This window comes from Sminthopsis crassicaudata, chromosome 1 (genome assembly GCF_048593235.1).
Source record: "Sminthopsis crassicaudata isolate SCR6 chromosome 1, ASM4859323v1, whole genome shotgun sequence".
Classification (NCBI taxonomy): domain Eukaryota; kingdom Metazoa; phylum Chordata; class Mammalia; order Dasyuromorphia; family Dasyuridae; genus Sminthopsis; species Sminthopsis crassicaudata.
Window position 1 is genome coordinate 96,417,016 of NC_133617.1, and position 25,415 is coordinate 96,442,430.

General features: G+C 36.8%; 1 protein-coding gene across 8 annotated transcripts in view; it reads left to right on the forward strand.

Moving 5' to 3' along the window:
* The window catches only part of ST3GAL1 (ST3 beta-galactoside alpha-2,3-sialyltransferase 1), a 133,217-nt gene that overhangs the window by 45,051 nt on the left and 62,751 nt on the right, over window positions 1–25,415 (forward strand). For 4 of the 8 annotated variants that reach the window (XM_074264981.1, XM_074264971.1, XM_074265021.1 and 1 more), the window contains exon 2: window positions 8,363–8,441. The exons of 3 other annotated variants lie outside the window; for them this stretch is intronic. The gene's annotated coding sequence lies outside the window, so the exon portion shown is untranslated. Of the gene's footprint in view, window positions 1–3,760; window positions 4,276–8,362; window positions 8,442–25,415 lie in introns of those variants that run through there. One more of the 8 variants, XM_074264991.1, reaches the window with a different exon arrangement.

Sequence of the window (25,415 nt, forward strand, 5' to 3'; positions counted from 1 at the left end):
CAGATCTGAAAGGCGATTCAGAGTCATCTTGTCCAGTCCGAACTGGATCAGAGATTCCTTCTGTCCCATGTCAGACAAGTAGTCATTCTTTCTCTTTTTCCTTTGGGTTTGCCTTTCCCAAGCCAAGCACTCAAGACTTTTACTGGTTCCTTCTATGAAGGAACAGCTTCTATTCCCTACCATACCACTAATGAGCTGTGTAGCCTTGTTCAAAGCCCTTTAACTAAAAGCCTCAGTTTCCTCATCTGTGAAATGAGATTTGACTAGATAATCTCTAAGGTTCCTTCCAATTCTAAATCTTATGAGCTGTAAAAATGGACTATATATATTGCGATTACAAACAGAAAGGAAATTCTGTTCCAAACTCTTCCTGATCCTGTGTGTTATATATGTATGCATAATTTCTCTTTGTGTGTGTGTGTGTGTGTGTGTGTGTGTGTGTAAATATATATATATATTTGTGTGCATGTATTCACATCTCCTTGAGAGCAGGGACTATGTTTTTCCCTCCTTTTATATTTCCAATGCTTAGTATAGGACCTGGCACATAGTGAGCACTTAGTAAAATGCACTACTTGTACCTTTAAAAGAAATAATTATGAAATCCTTTCCAGGTCACCAAGTGAGATCTGAATTGGAATTGGAAGACACCATAATGCATCAAATGCTTATTATGCTATTATTTACAAAATATAGTGTCCTTTATTCTAGCTCTGGTTATACCTCTCACTCACTATATGATCTTGAGCAAGTCTTTTCTACTCTTTGAAATTCAGTTACTTTATCTGTAAAATAAAAGGGTAGATTAGATGAACTCTCAAATTCCTTTGGGCTCTAACATTCTGTGCCCTAAAGCTCTCTTCTAAACATACACACACACACACACACACACACACACACAAGCTTAAGATTAAGTGGCTCATTAAAGATCACACAGGCAGTAAGCAGCAAAACTGGGGTTCCAAGTCAAGTCCCATGTTTCCAAAAAGTTCAGCATTCTTCCCATTGCATCCTGTGAAAAGGGGCTTCTGTTTGGCTTCAGAGAACAAAACACAACTTGCAAAAAACAGATGGATGTTACAAAGAGGCAAATCAAAGCTTGATATATGAGAAAATAATCCTAACAATTTGAGCCATCCAAGGGTAGAGATGGGTGGTCTTCCCCATCTTGGGAGATCTGCTGGCAGAGCTGGATGGCCACTTGACAAGTGAGATTTCTATCAATTCTGCTGGACTAGATGGCTACTAAGGTCTCTCCCAATTCTAAAATTTGTAATTCTGTTATACTGTGAGGTAGGGAGGATAGTGATTTTCCCATATAAGAGGTGGAAAAACAGTGCCTTGAACATACAAGTACTGAATAACTTTTTACTGTGCGGAAGCACTGAAGGCTGAATGCTTATCCATAGTCACCGAACTTGTAAATTTTAGAGGATAGGCCTTTTAAAATAATGTTTTATTGATAGAATATGTGCATGGGTAATTTTTCAACATTGACCCTTGCAAAACCTTCTGTTCCAACTTTTCCCTTCCTTCCCTCCACCCTGTCTCTTAGATGGCAGGTAATCCCATACATGTTAAATATGTTAAAGTATATCTTAAATACAGTATGTGTGTACATATTTATACAATTCTCTTGATGCACAAAAAAAAGAGGATAGGCTTTTTTAACTTAATAGGAAAACCAGTTTTGAATACTGCTGCAGAAAACAGTTGTGTGACTGTAATTTATTTAGCTTCTCCAAGCCTGTTCCTTTATCTGCAAAATATGGCTAATAAGACCACCTACCTCAGTGGTCTTATTTTCCACCCAAAATACTTTACAAAGATTAGAGCATTCCTTAAATGTGAGCTGTTATGTTGTTATTGCCACATCATACCCTCTTCCAGTTATTGCTCCTGTTTATGCAGAATTTGAAGGTCTAATATAGTGCGGAAGGTACAGAAAATGTCAAAGGGGACTTGGGCCATCATTGGGGGTCTGAGAAGTAAGTGGTAAGAGAGGCAGCAGGTAGCAATTGTGCCTTCCTTTCAGTGGTTCTAGGCAGGGGCTTAATGTTCTCAGCGGCTGCTGCCTCTTGGGGCCAGCCTTGGAAAGCACACTCAGACACTAATGAGTTGACTGCTCCCCAGATCTCAATATTGTGGTCCTACAACAGTCCTGTCAGAGTCAATACCGTGACTAATACACTGCTGGAATCCAATAAATCAAATCCCCCCCGAAGACAGAGAAAGTAGAAGTGCCTTCTTTTAGCATCTCTGCATGAATTACCATAGAGTCCCTGGCACATAGTACCCTTTTTTTTTTTTTTAAGTAGGCAAGCTTAATTGAACTTTGCTGACTCCCAGTAAATGAGGTGAGTGATCAGAGCTGATAGATGATATGGGAAGGGAAGTATATGCCTCTCAAGAACAAAGTTGAGCTCTCTCAAGTGGATAGAAGATCTGTCTCTACAGATCTTGTTCAGGTCAAGAAAAACATGGCATCCTGACCTTGGAGCCAGAAGATGGGTTTAAGTCCAAACCATTGCAGACATAGGCTAGTCTTGTGACCCCTACTCAAGTAACTTCACCCCTCTGAGACTCTCGTTCTAGCCAATAAAATGGGAATGATATTTGTAATATCTGTATCATAATCTGTTATTAGAAAAGTGTGTAATAAACCTTGGGAAGCTGTAGACAAGAAATTGCTATTATTATTGTCTCTCCTTTATTCAGAAATTGTTATATTACTGTCTCTCCTTTACTTATAACAAGTAGCTTACTATTACCTGCTAAATAAGAATCCCATTTCTTTAACCTTGCATTCAAGGCTACCAGCCTACCTTTCAATTTAATATTGCTGTGACTATATACAATGTCTCTTGGCTCTGCTCATTTATTTTGCTTTTCATTTTTTCATGCAAATCTTTTTATGGTTTTCTAAACTCATTGAGCCTGTCGTTTTTTTATTGTACAGTAGTATTCCATCACAATCTTATATCATAACTAGTTCAACCATTCCCCAATTGATGGTCATCTGAGTAATTTCCAGTTCTTTGCCACCACAAAGAGAGCTGCTATAAACATTTTAAAACATAAAGGTTCTTTTTCTTATACCAATGATTCTTAAACATGTTAGCTCCTTAACAACTGTTTATTGAATTGAATTATTTTAATTAAATTTTATTGTTTCAATTAACATGCATTTATTTTCTCTCCCTAATTCCCTTCCTTCACAATAAAAAGAAAGAAAAAAATCTTCCTCATAACAAATATCAAGCAAAATAAAATTTCCTCATTTGTCAGAACCTAAAATTTATATTCATGCTATAATGGGTGCATCGCTTCTTTGTCAAGACATGTAGGTATCATTCTTCATCACTGACCCTCTAGAATCACAGTTGGTCTCCGTATTGATCAGAATTCTTAAGTCTTTAAAAGTTAATGATTTTTACCTTATTATTGTATAAATTATTCTGTTCTATCTACTTCATTCTGTATCTGTTCATACAGGTCTTCCTGGTGTTTCTCTGAAACCATGCCTTTCTTCATTTCTTACAACAATATAATAGTATTCAGTTACATTTACATACCAGTTCATTTAGTCTCTTTAGTTTTCAGTAATGTGGTTGTGACTATGAAAAGAATCCTTTTCATTTTCTTTGATCATTTTGGGGTATTGCTCAATATGAATTGATTAAAATTTGAGAGGCCACCATGATACTCATCTTTAATTATATCTTCCCATAATAATTGTTGACTTCCCACCTCAGTGTTGACATCCTACCTCATTGGCATCCAATCTCTTTGGCCTATTATCTCGAGTATGACTTTGATGAATGGGTTGAACATTTGGGCCACTGTTGAGCCTGGTTCTCATTGTCATACTTCTGTTTACTGATTTGCTGCTTTGTACCTCCTTGGGCATAACACTCTGTCATCTCATGGACCAAGTGAACTATAGCTGGTGCTAAAAGTTTAGCTTGGTGAGATGTGCGGTTCCCGCAAAACAAGAGAAAGGGAATTGTAAGGGCCCTTTAAAGGGGCGGACACAGTGCATCGGGATTGAGGCCCAGAAGTAATTTCTGTGGATATTAGGACTGCCCTTGGGCGGGATCCTGGCCATATTGAGATAGTTTTGTAATGGGTGACTCTCTCGCTGATTGGCTGTGTGTGTGACCTCACAGGCCCTATATAAGCCCACTGCAGGCAGCAACCGCCCTCTTTAATCTCCTGCTGTTCACCCTGGCTCACCAGCCTGGGTGGCCAAGCCAAGATGGGTAGCCGAAAGAGGTAAGGGTTTTGGTAGTGAACACATGGGTCTTCTGACCAGGTGTTCACTAGGGAACCAACAAGTCAGGGCATCAGTTAAGGCATTATGTGAGTAGGTATAATAAAGGCTTTTAAGATTACACGTGGTTGTTCTTGAGTGCGCTACCGGTTACTAAGCTATAGATTCAAGAGATTGTGGCCAGAGACCTTAGAAGGCCTCAGAGGAGGCGAGCCGGGTAGAGCTCACACTGCAAAGGACAGTGGTCAAAGGTACTCTGGTGGGTCTAGGACAGACTAGTAATTGTAACTGCCAGGAGAGCATGTTACAAATAATGATTATTATTATGGCTAATAAAGTAGTAACATATTCAGAGAGTACCTTATAAAAGGAATAGACATTTCCTTTAGTGTAAGAAATGGGTGGCCATTTATTTAGTTTCCACAGTTATGAAAATTAAATTGGAGAATTGGAACAAATTAGAAAATTGAAACCCAAAAGGACATCAAAGAATAATCAACGGTGGAGGTTAGTAATCTTCCCCAAAAAAGAATGTAAGAATATTAACTTCTTGGGGGCTGGGAGTGACTTTTGTTATCTGGGTAATGACCAGAGATTTGAAAAGAATCTTTTCTGTGACTCTAACCCTCCACTGTTATAGACATCCCACTAGAAGGTAAGCTCATTGGGGGCAGGAAGTCTGGAATGAGGAGTAGAGGTGCAGGTGGTATAACTTCTGTAACATCTAATTAATGGGGAGTCAGGGGAGGGACTCTGCTTCAGGATAGGAAATAAAATACTGCCTTTCGAGGTTCAAAGGTGTGTCTACTACCTGGGCACTCATTCTTGCAAGAATGTAAAATAAATCTTTCCTACATTCATCAGTGAATCAGTAGAGTTCTTGGTAAGATATTTTCTTTCTTACATATAGCAACTCTGGAAAATAGGTCACATAAGAATTATTATCACCATTTTGCAGATAAGGAAGTTTAAACTCAGGAAAATTAAATAACTAGTAGTTTCACAACTAGTTAAGTGTCAAAGTCAGAATTTCTTGCAGAAAGTTTCAAAAATACCTTGAAAGTCATAGTTTTGGACTTTAAACAAGGAGCCAAAAAACCTTGGGTTTTTTGTTGTTATTGTTGTTGTTGTTTGTTTGTTTGTTTTTTTCATTGTTGACCTGCCATTTACTATCTGTGTGACTTAACCTTTTGGGTTTCTCTTTCTACTCCATAAAATGGACCTAATCTATAAAATACCTGACCTGTATTTCTTCTTGTGTTTTGAGAATCAGATAAGAAACCTGATATAAAAGTACTTTGAAAACTGAAAGGGGCAAAGATTGGGGGGAATGTCAGAGGGTAAGGGATTTTTAGTTTGTTTGTTTTCCTGAGATTGCTCTTGGTTGACTTGTTTTGCTTTTTATCAAGGACATCAGATAAAACCCTGTTAGTCCTCTGAACTCACTCCATTTTCAGAGCAGCTAGAAAAAGGTTATATGGATATGTTTCTCTATTCAAAAAAAAAGAAGAAGGAAATATAAATTTATCCAATATGTTGTTGTTCTGCAAACATACTGGGAAAAGGAAGATTGTCCTCTCCCACGTGAAGTGTGTGGGATTGATAGGAGATAGTTGATGACCAAATGTTGCATCAGAGATTTGAACAGCACTTAAAATTCTTCTTCCCAGGTCAGCTAGATGGTGCAGTGGATAGAGCACCAACCCTGAAGTCAGAAGGACCTGAGTTCAAATTTGACCAGTCACTTAACACACTTCCTAGCTGTGTGACCCTGGGCAAGTAACTTAACCCCAATTGTTATAGCCAAAAAAAAAAAAATCCCTCTTCCCCTGAGCATATTGAAATTCATATGGGCATCCTCATTCCTGTGTTTGGTCTTGGGAAGACCCAAGGTTAAAATACATGGCTGGTTGTTGTCTTTTATTCCTGAAGAGAAGCAAAGTGACCTCACTGTCTGGGGTCAAGGTACAATGGGTCTGACTCTGGTTGGTCAGACCAATAAGAGCTCTGAAGGCTCCACCATAAGTTGGGTGCAAATAATCCATAGTCAAATATCAGCTGAGAGGTTAGAACACATGGGTTCAGTTCCTCTCTATCTGCATGACTATGAGCAAATTCTTTACCATTCTCTTCCTCAGTTTCCTCATCCACAAAATGATGAAGTTTGATCGGGATTCTTCTGCTCTAAATCTTATTATCCTTTGTGAAAGAGGGTATCCATTAATAGTTGCCATGCGTTAGAAATCCTAAAATTACCAAATATCAGACAATAAAAAAGGGTTTTAGAGAAGCACTCTATCCCTCCGCTTTTATTTATGAGAGAACAAAAACAAAGTGAGTAATTTTGCCCAGTATTATGTATCTCGTAAGTGTAAAGAGATCCTGAGACTAAAACATTTGGAAAATTGTGTTAGACTCTGCTTTGGCTTTTTTTTTGTCACCTTACTTCCTCCCCTCTCTATCCCCCAGTTCCTAATCCCCATTTTTCCTGTTCTATCTTCCTTTCTTTTGTATTTGTACCTGGGCCACAGGAAATGAAATGTGGAAACCTGGATTCATGCCATTCACAGTGTATCTCGTTCAAATGCAGCCATCAGGAAATTAAAGGGGGGAAAAGGTTCATTCTTCAGTACTTTGGACTACGGGGGGGGGGTTTCTAAATGTGCCCTTCATTACAGGGTTCAGAAAATTGCAAGAGGAGACTGTAAGAGAATGTCACTTGGCATTATTGCTGGTTTGGGCCGTTTTCCTGCTGACCAGAATCTCTTAAGCCAACAAGCCAACATACTGCTCTCATCTGAGCAGGGAGTGGAGTGTCATTGGACTGGTTTGGGACCGAGCCTTTACAAGCTGTTTCGTGAGGCTGGGTGCCATCTGATGGATGTTTTGCCAGTACCCAAGTAAAATGGCATGGCCAAGGTGAAAAGGGATAAAATTAGAGTTTGTGATGTCCAATGCGAGCAGCATTTAGATTGTGCAGTAGGTAGAGTGCTGGACCCAGAGTAAGGAGGACCTGAGTTCGCTTGTGGCTTCACACACTCACTAGCTGAGTAAGAAAAGTCACTTAACTCAGTTTCCTCATCTGTAAAATGAGCTGGAGAAGGAAATGGCTATATTTCAATATTTTTGCCCAGCTACATACTTAGTGTGTATTTTACATTTATTTATAACTATATATATCATCTCCATTATCACTCTGTAAACTTCTCAAAGGTAGGAATCACTTCACATTTATCATTTTATCCCCTGCATTTTAGTAACTAACTTAAGTTACAAGCTTCACTGATAGGAACATAGTATCTAGAACAGGGCTACATTCTGCCCTCTAAAAATATTATTGCTTATTGTTCTAGATACTACAGTTAGGAAGGACAAAACTGGAGAATAAGATGAGCAGGATGATGAGGGCTCTTGAAATCAAGATCCTATGGAAACCACTTCAAAGAACGGGAGATGTTTAGCCAGCAGAAGGGAAGATTTGGTGAGGGGGTTGGGAGACACGCATGATAGCTGGAAGATTGGAAGAAAGATAAATATTTTTTCTTGGTTATAGAGAGCAAAACTAGAACAAAAGATAAAAATTATACAGATTTTTGCCTTGCCTTAAAAAAAAAACTATCCTGAAATTAAGAATATATAAAAATCTAATGGACTGCCTTAGGAATTATCAGGTTCTTCTTTAGGATGTGTCCTTAAATAGAGACTAGGTGACTGCTTCTTTAAGAGTTTTTTGATGGGGATTATTGCATGAACAGGTAGGTTGGAGTAAATGACTTCTGATGTCTCCTCCAGTCAATGGAGTGCTGAGAAGTATTTAACAACCAGCTCTCCAGAGGAAAAATAATATACACAAGACATACTTTTAAATTTAATCTAAAGTAATATTTCTTCATTATTTTCTAAACACTAGATAATCATCAAAAGAATCAGTCCTTGATTTGTAGCATTTGCATATTTCCAAATATAAATTCTCACATTGAAAATTTAAGAATTAGCTTGTACTGGTGGGAGCTGGTTTCCAAGTTTAAGATTCCATATGATTCTGAATCCTCATTAAACTTTTATCCTCTTTTTCTTCTTTATTTACAGAGGGAAAATCGTGCCAAGTGTGGAGTCATGAGATCAGAGTTTGAATTCTCTCTCTCTGTTTGCTTCTTTGTGGTCTTAAGTAAGTCACTTTAAATCTCTGAGACTCAGTTTCTTTCCCTTGTAAATGAGGTGGTTTTATGAAATGCTTTAAATGCCCTTTTCTAAATTACGAATCCCAACTCCACTTTTTTATTTCTTTTGGTTCTCCAAGACTGTCACTTACTTTCATGTACATTCCCCAGACCTGTTATCTCTCTTGTCCAAGTTATTGAGTTACTCAAGACAAACCCGACCTCTTCTTATCACTTTCCTTAATGAGGTGCCTGGCAGAGCCTCAGGCAGGACTGATCCATTATCTTTATTAAAGAGGCTTATTTTGAAAGCTGTCATAGCAAGAGCCAAGAGGGAGCTACCCTGTCATTGGCCATTTGCCTTTCTGGATGGCTGATCTTGATTCTTCATGGAGAGCCAATCAAGGAGCATGACCCTCAACCTCTGCTTCAGTGATGTTCTTATTGTTTAATTCCACTGAAAATTCCCTTTTATTATTAGGTGGGACATTCATAATAAGTGAGTTCAAAACCCCTCTGCAATCTACTCCTTTTCTTTTACCTATCCAATGTTAGGTAGTATAAGAAAATTAAAAACAGTTTATTTCAGTAATTTGGATTCATAAAACCCAGGTCCAGCCCTGTTACCAACTTGTTGTGTGGTTCTTGGCAAATTATTTCTCATCTATGCACTTCAATTTCTTCACCTATAAAATGAAAAAGGTATATTTTAATGATCTTTACAGTTTCTAAGAGAGTAAACAAAGTTCTGTTGGCACTGTCAAATGATTCAGCATCAGAAACAGTGTTTTGTCAGTGGAAATGATATATAGTTTTAAAAATATCTTATTTACTCTGTTGCTTCTCCTGAAGATCTTAAATTTTCTCTGGCTGATCCTCATGTTTGGAATTCTTTCTCTCCATATCTCTACTTCCTTCAAGGCCTAACTAACATTTCATCTTTCCCAACACTTCTTAATTCTAGTGCTTTTCCTCTCTATCATTTCCCATTTTTCTGATCTTTGTCTTGTTTGTACATACATGTATGATTGTTGTCTCCCCTATTAACTTCTCAGTTCTTAAGGCAGGGACTATTTTGCCTCTTTTTATATTCCCAGCCCTTAGCCTAGTGCCTGGCCTTAATAGGGGTTTAATAAAGTTTAAAAACTCTAGACTGTGGAGATAACCTTTGTGTGTTGATATTTTCTTTTAGAATGTGAGGTCCTTGAGAGTTGAGATGGCTTTTTCTATGTGTGTCCCCAATGCTTAGCACACGGCAGGTGCTCAACAGATGGGTTTTTTTTAATTCATTAATTCATTTACTCACCCTCTACTTTTCAAAGTATATTTATTTTTATTGGATTTTATTATATTGGATATATTTATTATTTTGGATATATTGGATATATTTATCCAAAACATATTTATTTTCCTTCATAATACAACTAATCTGAAGGAATAAGTTTTCTCTTGGGTAAAATAGCTCTTACCTTCACAAGGTTCTTTTCCAACATTCAAGAGCCTTAAGCTTTATCATTACATAAATTGAGCAGCTTGGTACAATTATTCTCACTATTCCCACCCGGACTTTTTGTCTCTCTCCAATATATCCTGCCTTTCCACTTAGAATGTCCTCATGTGCTGCTTTCTTCAAGGTTTTCCATGGTTTAAATGTTCCTCATCAATATTTCCCCATTGCCTATCTCATCAAGTTGTAAAGACAAAAAAAAATAAGGGGCAGGGAGTTATAAGATTCTGAAGTCTTGGAAATAATGTACACCAGCCCTTTCATTTTAGAGATGCAGAGGAAAGGAAACAGAAGGAGCAAAAATAATAAATGTAAGCAAAAAGGATCAAGCCATGACACTGTATATTTAATGGCCCTATAAAGATATGAGCTCTCTATGTTGGAAAGATGGAAGAATAAGGACACAAAAATGCTATGTATTCTTTCAGATATGGTTAATATGTTCATTGAGTGTTTTTTGTTTTTTTTCTTTGTGAAAAAAAGCTTACAGGAGATTGAGGCTATATTGGACACTATCTAGAAATAATTATGAAATAAAAAAAGAGCATTAATAGAATTCTTTAAATGGTGAAAATAAAAATTCAGAGTAGGAAAATGCTTTTATGAACTCTTACATAATGAAGAAAGGAACTTGGGGGGAAATATGCATGATGATTAATGTATATGAAATCAGCACTAAAAGTAGGGTGACTTTAGTTAAATTCAGTGAGCAGTATTGGATACAAAGGACAAATGAGAACGTATACTCCTTTTTCTTGGTAGAGAAGAGGGGGAACTATAGTTATGAAATGTCCTATGGGCTGTCATATGTAGCTGCTGTTTGGTTGGTTTTACTCAAACTTTTCTCCTTTGTCATAAGTGATCATTTAAAGTTTGGAATGAGAGAAACTTAAAAAAAAAAAAAAACCAAGAAGCATCTAAAACCAAACAAAAATATAATAAGCTCCTGACATTATTTTCTCTGGTGAAAAGATTGTAGGACCATCACACTTTAAAATTATTGATGCTTTCAAGAACTTGTGATTTAATTGGAGGAATAAAATGTCAAAACAGAAATATAATGGGAAGAAGGTATATATGTATATAGAACAGTATAAAGAGAAGGAAAGAAGGAAGGAAGAAAGGAAGGAAAGAAGGAAGAAAGGAAGGAAGGAAAGAAGAAAAAGAGAGCAAGGGAAGAGAGGAAGAAGGAAGGAAAGGGACGAGAAGGAAAGAAAAAGAAAAAGTATGAAAGAAAGGAAAAAAGGAAGAAAGGAAAGAAGGAAGAAGTGAGAAAAGAATAAGCAAAAGGGAAGAAGGAAAAGAAGGAAGAAAAGGAGGTAAGATAGATAGATAAATAGATAGATGGATGGATGGATGGATGATTAAGTGCCTACTGTGAGCCAGGAACTGTGAAAAGTCATTTGCATGGTTTTCATAGACTATAAACAACTGTTTCCCAGCAGATGGTGTCAAACTGAGTTTGAGATAGAAAGTGAGTTGGCCAGAGTCACACAGCCAGTAAGTGCCTGAGGCCAGGTTTGGATTTAGTCCTGCCTGTCTCCAGACCCAGAGATCACCCACTGCTCCTCTTCACAGTGGTAAAATAAATCTTGGAAAGTCAGAATAGCCGAGTTCAAATTTTTCAGCCTCTGCTACTTCAGTTTAATTCAACAAACATTTATTAAATCTATACTATGCATGCATGAGACACTCTATTAAAATAGTAGAAATGTAAAAACTCCAATGAAAAGTTGGATAAGCCATTTACTTTCTCTGTGCCTCAGTTTCCTTAATTGTAAGATAGAAATAATATTTACATTATCTACTCAGAGTAAGTATAGGAAGTATATATTGCAAATCTTAAAGTCTATAGAAATGTAAATTATTATGACTCATTGCTGTTTTTCTTAAGCAAAGTTTTGGTTTTCTTAGACTTTATAAACCATTTGCCAGTTAAAATTACTTTAGACTTTTTTTATTTACTTCCTCTTTTAAAAAAAGACTACATCTTAAGGACCCACTTCCTGGCTTCTTTTATTTTTTAAACACTGTTCTGGCTGTATGGATTGACTTTCACTTGTCAAACTTCCTTGTATTCTACCCTCTAGGTATTGTGTATTTATCTTTCAAGGCCAAATTCAAATGCCCCTTACTCCATGAAATCTTTTCTGTTCTCCTACTGAAACTGCTCCCTTACCCTTTTGATTATTTTATTATTTTGAATTTCTCTTGCACAGGCAAAATGTTCTAATTTATTTTGGTTTTGTTTTTATATATGTTCCTTCTCTTTACTACTGGATTAGAAGTCCCTTGAGGACAAGTGTAAAACTTTATTAATCTCTGTACCTAGCACCTAGAAAAGTGTTCCGCACATAGTAGGTGTTTTGATATATTTTTGTAGAATGTTGAAAAAATGAGTGCCTGCTAACTCAAATAACCTTGATATGTTGTGTCTGAGATTTTAAAACTCATTTGTAGGGTTCTGATAATTCCTTGAGAGAAACATTTGCTGCCCCCAATCCTGGAATCTGTCAAAAAGGATTTAATTCATTTGATAGATGATTATACCATAGCTTGGGTGGGCTGAGGGGAATTATTGTTTTTACTTCTTTGCTCTCTCTCTTCTGTAGCTGTGAATACTTCTGTTTACTGCTTAAAATTCTGTTTTTAAAGGTCACTTATGTTTACCTGAACCATACAGTTTTATTCACTTAGGAAAGAAAAAAAAATAAATGAGAAAGGTCTCTCCTTGGATTCTCATGCCTCTCCCTCTTTCCTACATTAGCAGCCATGATTTCCCTTGGCATTCCTAGTCTGCCTGCAGTTTACATCTGCTACCAAAGACCACAAAAGAAAACACTGGCTCAAATCCTATTATTCTGTTCTTGTGTACGGTTGGCCTGGGGCAAAAAAAAAATTGTAACATTAGGGAAACTTATCTTCAGCACCTTGGCCCGGTAAAAAGCATGAAGGATCAGAACTAGGGCCTGGAAGGAGCCTTACTCACTGTCCAATCCAACTCCCCTATTTTGTAGATGAGGAGACTGAGTCTCATAAAAAAGTAAGTTGTCCAAAATAACATAGCAACTACTGGCAGAACATACTGGGCTAAATGTTTTATTACCTTTTATTGCTACTATCTTGCAGAAAGTAATTCCTTTGTAATTCCTCCCCTCACCCCCATCCCCAAGTCCAGTAGGAAAACCTTATCTAATCTTCTGGGAAAACAAATGTTGATAATGTCTCTCATTTCCCACAACACACTCTCCTATTCCCTAAACTGGCTCTTTAGTATTAAAAAAAAAAAAAAAAAAAAAAAAGCAGAAATTCCGGAGATAATAATGAAGGAGGAGGAAGAGGAGGAGAACTTAGTTACCCTTCCCAAAGAACACTATTGCTATTCTCCTACTGCAAAAATACTCTGCTATTCCCCTTCCCACATAATATACACATATTACCATACCTTCTGGAAAACAAATGGTAGCTCCCATTCTCCACTGTATACATTCATACATACACACCCTCCTTGGCTTACATATTTCTCTAATAAACTGGTGCTCTAGTCCAATAAACCAAATAAGTCAGAAATTTAAGATGTATTAATAAATAAGTAAAATAATAATTAAATTAGTTACCTTTCCCAGAGGACACTTGAATTTAGTAGGGTCCTTAAATTCAATGAACTAAGCATTTTGCTAATTGAAGACAGGCTAAGGTAAGATTTTGTGCTGAGAGAGTGGTAGTTTAGCAATCCCTCAAACCACATACCTTCTACCTCTATATGGGACTTCTTAGCCTACCTGAGGAAATCTAGCCCCAGATGTATGAATGAACACGGTCAATCATTGACTTTCAGAGTCCTCCTCAGAAACGAGTCCAGGGCAGATCTTCCCAAGGATTGAAATCTCAAATCCTGCCTGAGTTCAGCCCTAATTACATCCAGCATGCATTTTTCCTATGTCGTATTTGATGTGAGATGAAATAGATGGACGATAAAATATTTATTGGCCTTGGATTTGACTGGCTCCTTCACATTAAAGCTGAAAGAAACAACAGCCAGTCTGGATCCTATCTTGAAAAGACCATCTATGAGGCCTTAATAAGACAATGTTCAGAACTGAAAAGGCAAAATATGAACTTAACCTTCTTTTACTTTCTCTCTTTCTCCTGAACCTACCAGGCAGGATCCCTTGAGGAAATTAACCTTTAATGCATTGAATAACTGATCTTGAGCACCTGGGTACTTTCTCCAAGTTTAACTCTTTCTGTGATGCATTGATAAGATTTTTGTGAATTTCAGACTTCTCCTAGCCACTCATCCAGTCATATTAATGACAGAACCATAGGGAAATAGGTTGTTAGAGACGGGAAGGACCCTAGAGATTGTACAACCGAGATTAAGAGCTAGAAGGAAACTTAGAAGTCATCTGTTCCAGCTTCTCCATTTTATAGAAGAGGGGCTGAGAATTAGAGAGGAGAAAGGTCATTCTCAAAATCCCACAGATAGATTCAATTCCAGCTTCTCTAGCTCCAGAGCCAGCATTCTTTCCCTTACACTGGGTTTTCAAATAAAAGGAGTGAATGCTCAAGATTGTTTTCTGACTTAGTAGCAGGAACTTGAATTTTTTGTCTCTTAACTTCCATACTAATATGCCCTCTCTTGACATGCAATATCAGTTGAAATTGGAGCAAAAAAGGTCAGAAATTCACTTTAACCCAGACTATATCCATTCCATTCTGGGTCAAGCTTGATATGGGAAACAGGGTAAATTTAGTGATAGGGTCAGGTTTGAGAGAAATGATTAATTTCATTCGGCCATGCTATAGTGCAAAAATGTCTCCCCACATGTTTGTTGGAGAGCACAAAGTGACTATCTTTAGAGTCACTCATTTATGGTGTCATTATGTCTCTAAAAGATGCACAGGACAAGGGAGAACACTGTCGGTAAAGAGGACTGCTTAAACTTTGTCAAGTTCTGTTTCTTGAGGGCTTGACCCTGGCCAAAGAGACTAAATTCAGCTGTCACCATTCATCCTAGTCTGCCTGGTAATATCTTGTAGGGGCAGGGGCAAGGCTAGACTGACCCCAGAGAATGAAATGAACTCTTGAAACCTGCCTCCCCACTGAAGCTATGCTGAACGTCACCCTGTGTAATTTGCTACCTCTGGAAAGTTAAGCATCTCTCAGTTATCCAACTGCTTGCTTAGGGCTCTCAAGTTTCCAACATTTTCTTGTGACTAATGGATAGAATCATGCCTTTCAAAATGATAATTTCCTGATGTTGTGAAAAAGAGCTCTGAATTTGGTGTTGGAACACTTAAGTTCAAAAATCCCAGGAATGCTTCTTACTAGTGACATGACCCAGGGAAAGTTCAATGAATTAATCTGAGTTTCAATTTCTTTAGCTGTACATTTCTTACAGGGCTGATATATATTTATACCTATATTATATATATATATTTATACACATATATTATATTCATAAATATAGGTATATATGTATATATCTATACATATATATATAGATATACATATATATAGATATATAGATATAGATATAGATATACATATGCAAATAGTAAGATTATGTTTTTAAGGCATCTTAAAAAACCACAAGGCCTATATTGATAGAGCTAAGCTACTGTTATTACTTGAAGTGGAAAGAAAAAAGGAATGAGAATTTCTCTTTTTTCCTCTCTCTTCCTCCACCCTCTTTCTTATACAGTAAGGATTAAGGACAAAGAAAACAAAGTAGAGAGCAAACCAATTTTTCTTCCCTACATGTTAAATTGAATTACAACTCTCTAAAGAAGAATAGGAGTATCACCTCTAGCTCATTCCCTCTCCTACTATGTCCCCAGTTCCTGTTCAAAAGTCCAAGTCACCTGGATTCTCCTTCATGCTGTCTGCCTGCTCAATAACCTTATGTGTCTCTCCTTTGCCTTCCAAATAATTCAGTTTAACAGACTTTCACTAAGCCCCTGCTTTGTGCAAGAGATTGTGCTTGGCTCTAAATGAGAGTTTTAAAAATATAAATAAGCTTCTGCCCCTGTTCTCAAAAAGCTGAAAATATACTTCGATGGGGGAAATTCCAGCACAAGCTGTCATTACCCTACTATCTATCCCACTCCTCAAAGCAGCCTCTTATGCAAAGTAAGCACTTATTAAGTGTACATTGAACTGAATGCTCCCATTGCTCTATCCTACTAGCTACCATTCCAATAGTGGGAAAAACATTTGTTGGCCCTATATTATGGAGAGGAATTAAATTCTACATATATCAATTCAGTTACCAGGCTATACTCAGTGATGGAGAAACAGACTGAAAAAAGATATAATCCCCGCCTTTAAATAGTTTACTGTATATGTATATGGAGGGGGGAGGGTTTGTAATATGTGAAAGGGGTAAAGAGAAATTAAGATTAAGTTGTCAAGGGAATCTGAAGGGGAAGAGATTACTTGGAAGAGAAGTGGAAAAGGGAAGGCTCCAAGGCTCTAGTTAAACTCATTTGAATCTGGGTAGTGGGTAACTGCTTTTGCCTTTCAAAATAATCTTTTTACTCTAGGGTTATGGTGGGAAGGAGAAACAAGCATCTGTGCAACAAATTCATGGTTTCTCTGAGAAAGAAGAACTTAAAATCTTAGAATATTGGCATTATAAGGGAACAGAGATCATTTAGTCGAGTCCTCCTCATTTATAGGTGAAGATGACTTTTACAATCACACATCCAGACAGTGGCAAGTGCTGAACCCTTCTTCTGATTCTCAATTTCACATTCTTTCCCACTACAACATGCTGCCTTCTAAGAGAAGAGATAGATTTCTGATATCTTACCTTGGCTCAGGGATGATGGAAAATGAGCACCAGGTCAAAAGTATGACTGAGAGGAAAAAAAAAACAACAAAACCACAAATTAACAAAAATGTTTGACAGAGGAATTATTCAATTATTAATTGTTTTTCCCCTTAAATTCCTTCTTTACCCATTCATGATGGTGGAGGATCTGAACCCAGCAGCTGAGTTTTGACATTGAACAAATCACTTTCCCTCTCTCTTTGAGCCTTAATTTCTTCTATAAAATAAGGGAATTGGACTACATGATTGCTCGGTTCTCTTATAGCTCTCAAACTTACGATTCCTTGTTTCCTGGGTTGTAAATATAATTTATGCTCACCCAAGGCAGAATGTCTATTTATAATTAACAACCCTGGCGGCTGGATCATATCAATTATTAATTTTTTAGAAGTGAGTACCTTCAGGTTGCTTCCCCCCTCCCCTTTTATACAAAGCACTGGGATGGAAATCCAAAAAGAAAACTCTAAAAAGAGCAGAGAAAGAATCTGAAGGAGGTCTTGACATCTCAGCAAAAATCTTTTTTTTTTCTTTTTAACAAGGCTTTTGGGTGATAGGATAAGCCAGAGTGTGTCAGGCTGTCCCCCAGGCCCTTTATGCTTGGCAGTGGATTCAACGAGCTGATAATCATCTCTCTCTTAGCAACTGAGTCAGTGTTGGTAGCAGCTGTTAGGCACCTCAATAGTGTGGCTCGGGTTTTCTCAGTCATGCCAAAATGACCGTCTAGGGTTTGGCTTGGCAGAGAGAAAAGCACAAGTAAGAGAGGGCCTCTAGCTGGTTGTGTCTGCCAAGGCATCCTCTGCCCCAGAGCTGAATGTCTCTGTTGAAGCTGCTTTTAATATCTATGACTTGTCATGATAACAATGGGATGCAGAGCTTCCATTTGCCCCCAGATGGCTGGGCAATGATAAGTACAGGAAACTTCCTTCTTGCTCTTATTCTTTCAGCAAATTCTTTCCTACTATGTGCTGGAGGAAGATACAAGGAGAAGTAATAATTCTGCTCCTCTTAGTCCAAGTGTGGGAAGACCCAGTCCCTGTCCCCAAAGAGTGTGGCGTGGAAGAGGATGTTCTATTTAATCACAGAATTGAGGAGCCATAGACAATTATAACGAAAAGGGACCTTGGACATCAGCTTTTAATCCAATCTACATGAAGCATGAATCCCTTCTGTGGTCCAACTTAAACTGTGGGATCTCAACTCTATTCATAACTGAATGTGGGGATTGTGCAATTATAACTTATTATCAGTAATTGTTTGATTTGTGTACCTATTTTTCATACCTATATACTCAGGGTTGCATAAAAATTTCTCAGGAGAAAAGAGGTTGAAAGTGGAAAAAATTTAAGAAGTCCTGCTCTATAGCACCTTCAACAAGAGGTCAAACTATTGGAATGGCAGCTAGCTGAGGGCAGGGACTTTGATTTTCTGTCTTTGTATTTCCAGCAATTATAGCAATGCCTGAAATAATGCAGGTGCTTAACCAGTGCATGTCTAATTTATTGCATGATTCCGTTTCTGCCTGAAATTTCTGAATGATGGATGCTTCACCTAAACTGGTAAAATAACTGACTTAAGGTTGAAGAGAATCAGATTTGCTAATATTAATTCATTATTGGTTGTGTTGTATATAAAGAAAAACAAAAATGCTGGGGCTGGGGTTGACAGACTTTATCTTAGTTTGATGCCTTCTGCTAACAATTTCTGTGTTCTTCCACCAAACATTTCAGTTCTTTGGACATGAGCATCCTTGATGAAGTTGACTACATTCAGCAAATAATTACTACACCACTTACTATACACAGAGTAGATAGAAGATTGACTTTGGAATTAGAAATGTTTGGACTCAATCTCTCTCTCTAATACATAATTATGTTATGACCATCAATAATTTACATAATTTTTAATGCCTTCATCAACTCCTTAAAACAAACCAGGTGCACATTTGCATTGTCAAAGCAGTTTCCACAATGGGGGCTTACCAGTTCTATGAACTTAGGGTCCTGGGACTTCCTAAAAATATATGCAAAATACTATGCCTTAGTGGAAAAAAGCATACTGAACTCAATAGTGCCTTAAAAGAGCTTATTATCAAGATATGTACCTAAATGCTCTAATAAAAGATAATGTTAATAGATACAAAGAAAATGCTGTGAGAAACCTGGACTGAAGTTGATAAATTCTAACCGACAATATAATTTTTTATTATAGCTTTTTATTTACAAGATATATGCATGGGCAATTTTTCAGCATTGACAATTGTAAAACCTTTTGTTCCAACTTTTCCCCACCTTCCCCCCACCCCTTCCCCCAGATGGCAGGTAGACCAATACATGTTAAATATGTTAAAGTATAAGTTAAATACAATATATGTATACATGCCCAAACAGTTGTTTTGCTGTACAAAAAGAATCAGACTTTGAAATAGTGTACAATTAGCCTGTGAATGAAATAAAAAATGTAGGCGGACAAAAATAGAGGGATTAGGAATTCTATGTAGTGGTTCATAATCATCTCCCAGAGTTCTTTCACTGGGTGTAGCTGGTTCAGTTCATTACTGCTCTATTGGAACTGATTTGGTTCATCTCATTGTTGAAGAGGGCCACATCCATCAGAATTGATCATCATTTAGTGTTGTTGTTGAAGTATACAACGGTCTCCTGGTCCTGCTCATTTCACTCAGCATCAGTTCTAGCTGACTATATTAAAGAAGGCTTCAAGGAGAATGTAACTTTGGAAATGGGCCTTGAAGGAGGGGTAGTTTGTCATCAGACTAGTACATAGGGTTGAGAGTTGCAGATATAAAGAAATGCATGGAGGTGGGTAAAGTGCAAAATGACTTTAAAACTGTGAGTGGTCAGGGAAGTCCCACATTAAGGAAAACAGCAGTTAGATAGAAGGCTTAAGGGACTTCTTACATTATTCCTTATGGGGCTGAACATTCTGTGATTCAATCTATAGACCAATTTTTTATATATGCATCTTCAAACCTTATTGAATCAGAAATCAGGGATACTTTTAATAAAATTATCCCAAATGTACTGTATTTACTTGATATTGAAGAAGTCATATTAGTCACTTTCAGGTATCATTGCCATTTCCTAGAACATCAGCTGTCAGATACATGAGGATAAGCAAATCCTAATAATTTGCTACTTTTTGTTCCAAATTCCTTGGTATCATGAGAGGCAGCTTGAACCTGGTATCAGAAAGAACTGAGTTTCATTCATTCCTAACTATAAACTCATTAACTGTGTCATCATGAAATTACTTAACCACTTTATGGCTCAGTTTCCTCTTTTGTAAAATGAAAGTATATATATATATGTGTGTGTGTGTGTGTGTGTGTGTGTGTGTGTGTGTGTGTGTGTGTATACACACATATATATATTCCTAGTATTCTTTCCTCACAGAGGTATTATGGAATTCATCTGAGATAAGATGTGCTTTGTAAGTTGTAAAGCTAGCATTTATTAAGCATCTGATATATACCAAGTGCTGTATTAAGTCCTTATTATGTTATATGAATATGTCAATAGTTCAAAAAAATTTTGATTTCATCAGTGTGAGTTTGCTTTTACCAACACTGAGCACAAATTCTTCATGCATGGAGACAGCCTTCCTGAATTACAGGCATACCCCAGATATTTTGCAGGTTCAATTATACATCACTGCAATAAAAATAAATATCATAATAAAGCATCACACTAATTTTTTTTGTTTCCTAGTGCATATAAATCTTAAGTTTACCTTAAGTCTATTAAATGTGTAATAGTATTCTGTACCAAAAAATGTGCATACCTTAACTTTAAAATGCTTTATTGCTAAAAATAAATAAATAAATAAATAAATAAATAAATAAATGAATGAATGAATGAATGAATGCTAAAGATCACCTGGATCTTCAGCAAGCTTTAATCTTTTTGCTGGTGGAGGGTCTTGCCTTGCTGTTGTTGGTTGCTGCCTGATTATGTAGTGTTGCTGAAGGTGGGGGTAGCTGTGGCAATTTTGACAATGATGAAGTTTACTACAAAATTGACTCATTCACTTGAATGCTTAGAGACAACTGTATGGTTATTAATTGACCTAATTTCAATATTTTTGTATCTCAGGGAATAGGGAAGCCAAAGGAAAGGGAGAGAGATGGGGAGCAACTTGGTCAGAGCAGTCAGACACATTATATTTATCAATTATTTGCCATTTCATATGGGTGCAGGTGTGGCTTCCCAAAATAATTACAAGAGTAACATCAAAGAACACAGAGCACCATAACAGATATAATATAATGAAAAAGTTGAAAACATTGCAAGAATTATCAAAATGTGACAAAAAGGCAAAATATTGGAAAATGGCACAGATAGACAATGTAGGTTGCCATAAACCTTCAATTTGTTAAAAATGCAGTCTCTTGCAAAATGCAATAAAACAAATTACAATAGAATGAGATAAGCTTGTACATTTGGGGGAAAAAACACTCCCTTTGGTGAATATTCCACCAATGATGAACCTTTTCTTATTAATGGGTCCTCTCTAGGTGGTAGACACACAATATATTTCCTTTCCCATACTTGTGGGGGTTTTATGTTTAATAGGATCTATTGAAGAGCCCTTCAGAATCCAGGGTCACTTCAGACTACTACAAGACACTGGAGAATAACTTAAGTAGAGGATCTATTTATTCACATTTGATAATAAAGATATATTTGATATAAACTCGAATTTGATAATAAGTTGTCAGTTGTGTGACTCGGTCTTTACAGTGAAAATTGGAAGAAGAAATGTTTAGATTTCCTAAAGATCGATCCCCGTGTGACTGACCTCCCTATCAAATTTCTCCTCATTTACTTTCAGTGGCAGTTCTAGGGGCTTCATTTGCTTAGTTCTGTGAGTAGGAGGACACCAGAACACTGAGGCAGAAAATTGGGTGAGAGGTGGCATCCAACAGTGAAAAAAACTAATCCCTAATAATAGCTACTATGTTCAGAAGAAAAAAAAAAATAGACAAGCATTAATGTCTGGCACAGTGAATGAGATCTTTTGTGTTCTCACAAAGCCTACTTGTGGAAAAAAAAGGTCCACCGCAGGGTGCATAATCTATCCATCTCAGCTCCATGCACATCGAAGGATGAGTTACTCAAAGGTCCCAGTCATTTTAAGGTTGCCTTGGAAAGTTAAGAGGGGATGATACTAAGAGCATTTTTTATTGTCATATATCTTCTGCATCCTACTACAGAGCATCCGATAAACTTTTTTTTCATGCTTCCAGCCACAGCTGTTGAACAGCTGTAAAAATTGGTGCTTTTAATTTTTTTAATAGAAAAGGAAGTCTATGCTCCAGAAATGATTACAATGACCCAGCTTTCAGCTCTGCTTTCCAGGGCTGAGGAGTCTGGACAATAACGGAGAGCTCTGTTCTTTCTCAGTGGTAACAGAAAACCTCAAACCTCCCTTCTTAGCCGGTGTAACACCTCTTAATTACAGGCCTTCCTTCCATTAATTATTTTTATTTATGCTGAAAATACTTTGTTTTATTGTTGTATGTATTTGTTTTCAGTTGCCTCCCCCATTAGATCTTAAAGTACTTGAGGACAGGTCCTGAGTCTTTTTGGAACCCCAGTACTTAGTACAGTGCCTGGCACATAAATAGATACTTAATAAATTATTATTGATTTAGAACAGAGATTCCTATCCTTTTGTCATCAACCCTTTGACAATCTAGTTTAGCTTTTGTATAATTTCCTACACATAAAAAAGTTATTTTTTTAATGTGTAAATTAAAATATATAGGATTACAAAGAAACTAATTGAAATTCAAAAAAAATTTAAGTTCACAGATCCCAGGTTATTAAGCTCTGTTCTAGAGAGAAATATCATTATTAACCATCATATCACATTAATGTCCCAACTGAAGGTCTACATAATGCTCTGCATATACTTGGCTCCTTATGCTATTAAGAGATAAGTGCTATCACCATAGTCATTTTCCATACATAAAAACTGATCATAATTTAGAGGTGGAAAGGACTTAAATCTAAGTTGACTCCTTAATTTTACAGATGAGGAACCTGAGGGTTTAAGGGACTTGCCTATAATCTCATAGCTCCTAAGTGCCCTAACTGGGATTTGAACTTGGGTCCCATGCTATGTGCAAAGGACCATGCTACTTCCTATACAAAAATCTCAGTGGATTGTTGTTTTTGTTGCCCATTTGTTTTCAACTCTTAGTGGGTGCATTTGTGGTTTTCTTGGCAAAGATACTGAAGTGTTTGCCATTTCCTTCTCCAGTTCATTTTACAGATAAGGAAACTGAGGCAAACAGAGTTAAGTGACTTTCCAGGGGTCACCCAGCCAGTAAGTATCTAAGGCCAGATTTGAATTCAGGATGAGTCTTTCTGGCTTCAGACTTCAGATCCATCACATCTCCTAGCGGCCCATGGACTGCATGTTGCTTAAAATTTTTAAGACAGTCATGCTTTAAGTCTTCAACCCAAACAGGGTTTCAACCATCCCTTCCCCTAACCACTATCCCCATCCTACCCCCTCCCAGCATGGGCCTGATTTGTCCATGGCTAGAAGTCCTTTGGGAAATGCTACCATTGGGCTTGTAACTTCCCTAGGAAAGAGCCATACCTAGAGTACAGTGAATCAGCTCTGCTGATTCTTATTCTTTAGGTGGGCCCATATTGCTGCTAACTGAGCAATAATACAAAGAACCAGCCACCCAGATGGGAGGTGGATAAGTGAGACTCCTATTCTTATAATCCTTTTAACCAGAAGAAATTAGATTTATTCTGTGAAACTTCCCAGGAAGAACTAAAAACAATGAGGAAGTCATGAGGAGGTAGATTGTAGTTCAATTTGACAAAGAAATTCCTAACTATTAAAGCTTTTTCAAAAACAGAATGGATAGAATTACTAAGAGTTACCATTTATATAGCACTTTTGCTTTACAGATTATTTCATCTGATCCTCACAGCCACTGTGAGAGGTACACTGTTATTAGCTCCATTTTATAGATGAAGAAACTGAGTCCCAGAGGAGTATGCTGACGTATGCGTGTTCACATAGTGAATGTCTGAGGCAGAATTTGAACCCTGCTTCAATTTATAGTTTAAGTATTCTATCCATTAGACCAGAGTTTTTTAAACTCTGGATCACAAACCAATATGGCATTTGCCTAACTGAATGTGGGGATCACAAAAAAACTGGGCAACAATAAAATGTATTGAATATTCTTATTAAAATATATAGGATTACAAAGAAACTAATTGAAATTCAAAAAAAAATTTAAGTTCACAGATCCCAGGTTATTAAGCTCTGTTCTAGAGAGAAATATCATTATTAACCATCATATCACATTAATGTCCCAACTAAAGTTCTACATAATGCTCTGCATATACTTGGTTCCTTATGCTATTAAGAGATAAGTGCTATCACCATAGTCATTTTCCATACATAGAAACTGATCATAATTTTTCCCCTCCTTTGGAGAGAAATAAATTTTATTTTATTTATTTTTTTTAAATGAAGATTTTAAAAAAAAAATTTTATAACATTATCCCTTGTATTCATTTTTTCCAAATTATCTTCCCCCTCCTTCCACTCCCTCCCCCTGATGACAGGCAATCCCATATATTTTACATGTGTTACAATATAACCTAGATACAATATATGTGTGTAAATACCATTTTCTTGTTGCACGTTAAGTATTAGATTCCAAAGGTATAAGTAACCTGAGTAAATAGACAGTAGTGCTAACAATTTACATTCACTTCCCAGTGTTCCTTCTCTGGGTGTAGTTGTTTCTGTCCATCATTGAACTGATCATAATTTAGAGGTGGAAAGGATTTAAATCTAAGTTGACGCCTTAATTTTACAGATGAGGAACCTTAGGGTTTAAGGGAATTTAATTCTTTATGTAAAAATAAACAAGCACATCTATCTGATTTAATCCTTTAATAAATGGTAAAAATTACATGTATACTAAAGAACTGTTTTAAAACAATTTTCTTTATGATTTAGTATTAATAAATGTTTTATTTGTAAACCTATTTTATATACCTCTGTATTTGGGATCATGTAAAAATTTCTCCAGTGAAAAGCAGTCACAAGTAGAAAAAGTTTAAGGTCTCTTAGATGGTCAACAACACTGATTAAGTGTCTTCCTTATGCTACGCACTATTTAGGTAGAAGCCAGGTAGCCATGTGTTAATACTGTTTTAGAAGATGCTCCTAAAAAGTTAGTCTAGTTGATTTCTCTGGTGCTTTGTAAATCAAAAGAAAATGTTGTTGTTCAGTTGTTTCAGTTGTATCAACCCTTGGTGAATCCATTTGAGGTTTTCTTAACAAAGATAATGGAGTAGTTTGCCATTTTCTTCTCCAGCTCATTTATAGATGGGGAAACTGAGGCGAACAGAGTTAAATAGCTTGCCCAGTGTCACACAACTAGTAAGTATCTGAGGCTGGATTTGAACTCAAGAAGATGAGGTTTCCTGATTCCAAGTCTAGTACTTTATTCACCGTACCATCTAGCTGCCCCCAAAGATAATATAAACTCATTAATATTTCCATGTCACTATGAAATATTTAAAGTACTTTCCCCACTATAATATGGTGATATAGAGGAGGATTTGTCTTTC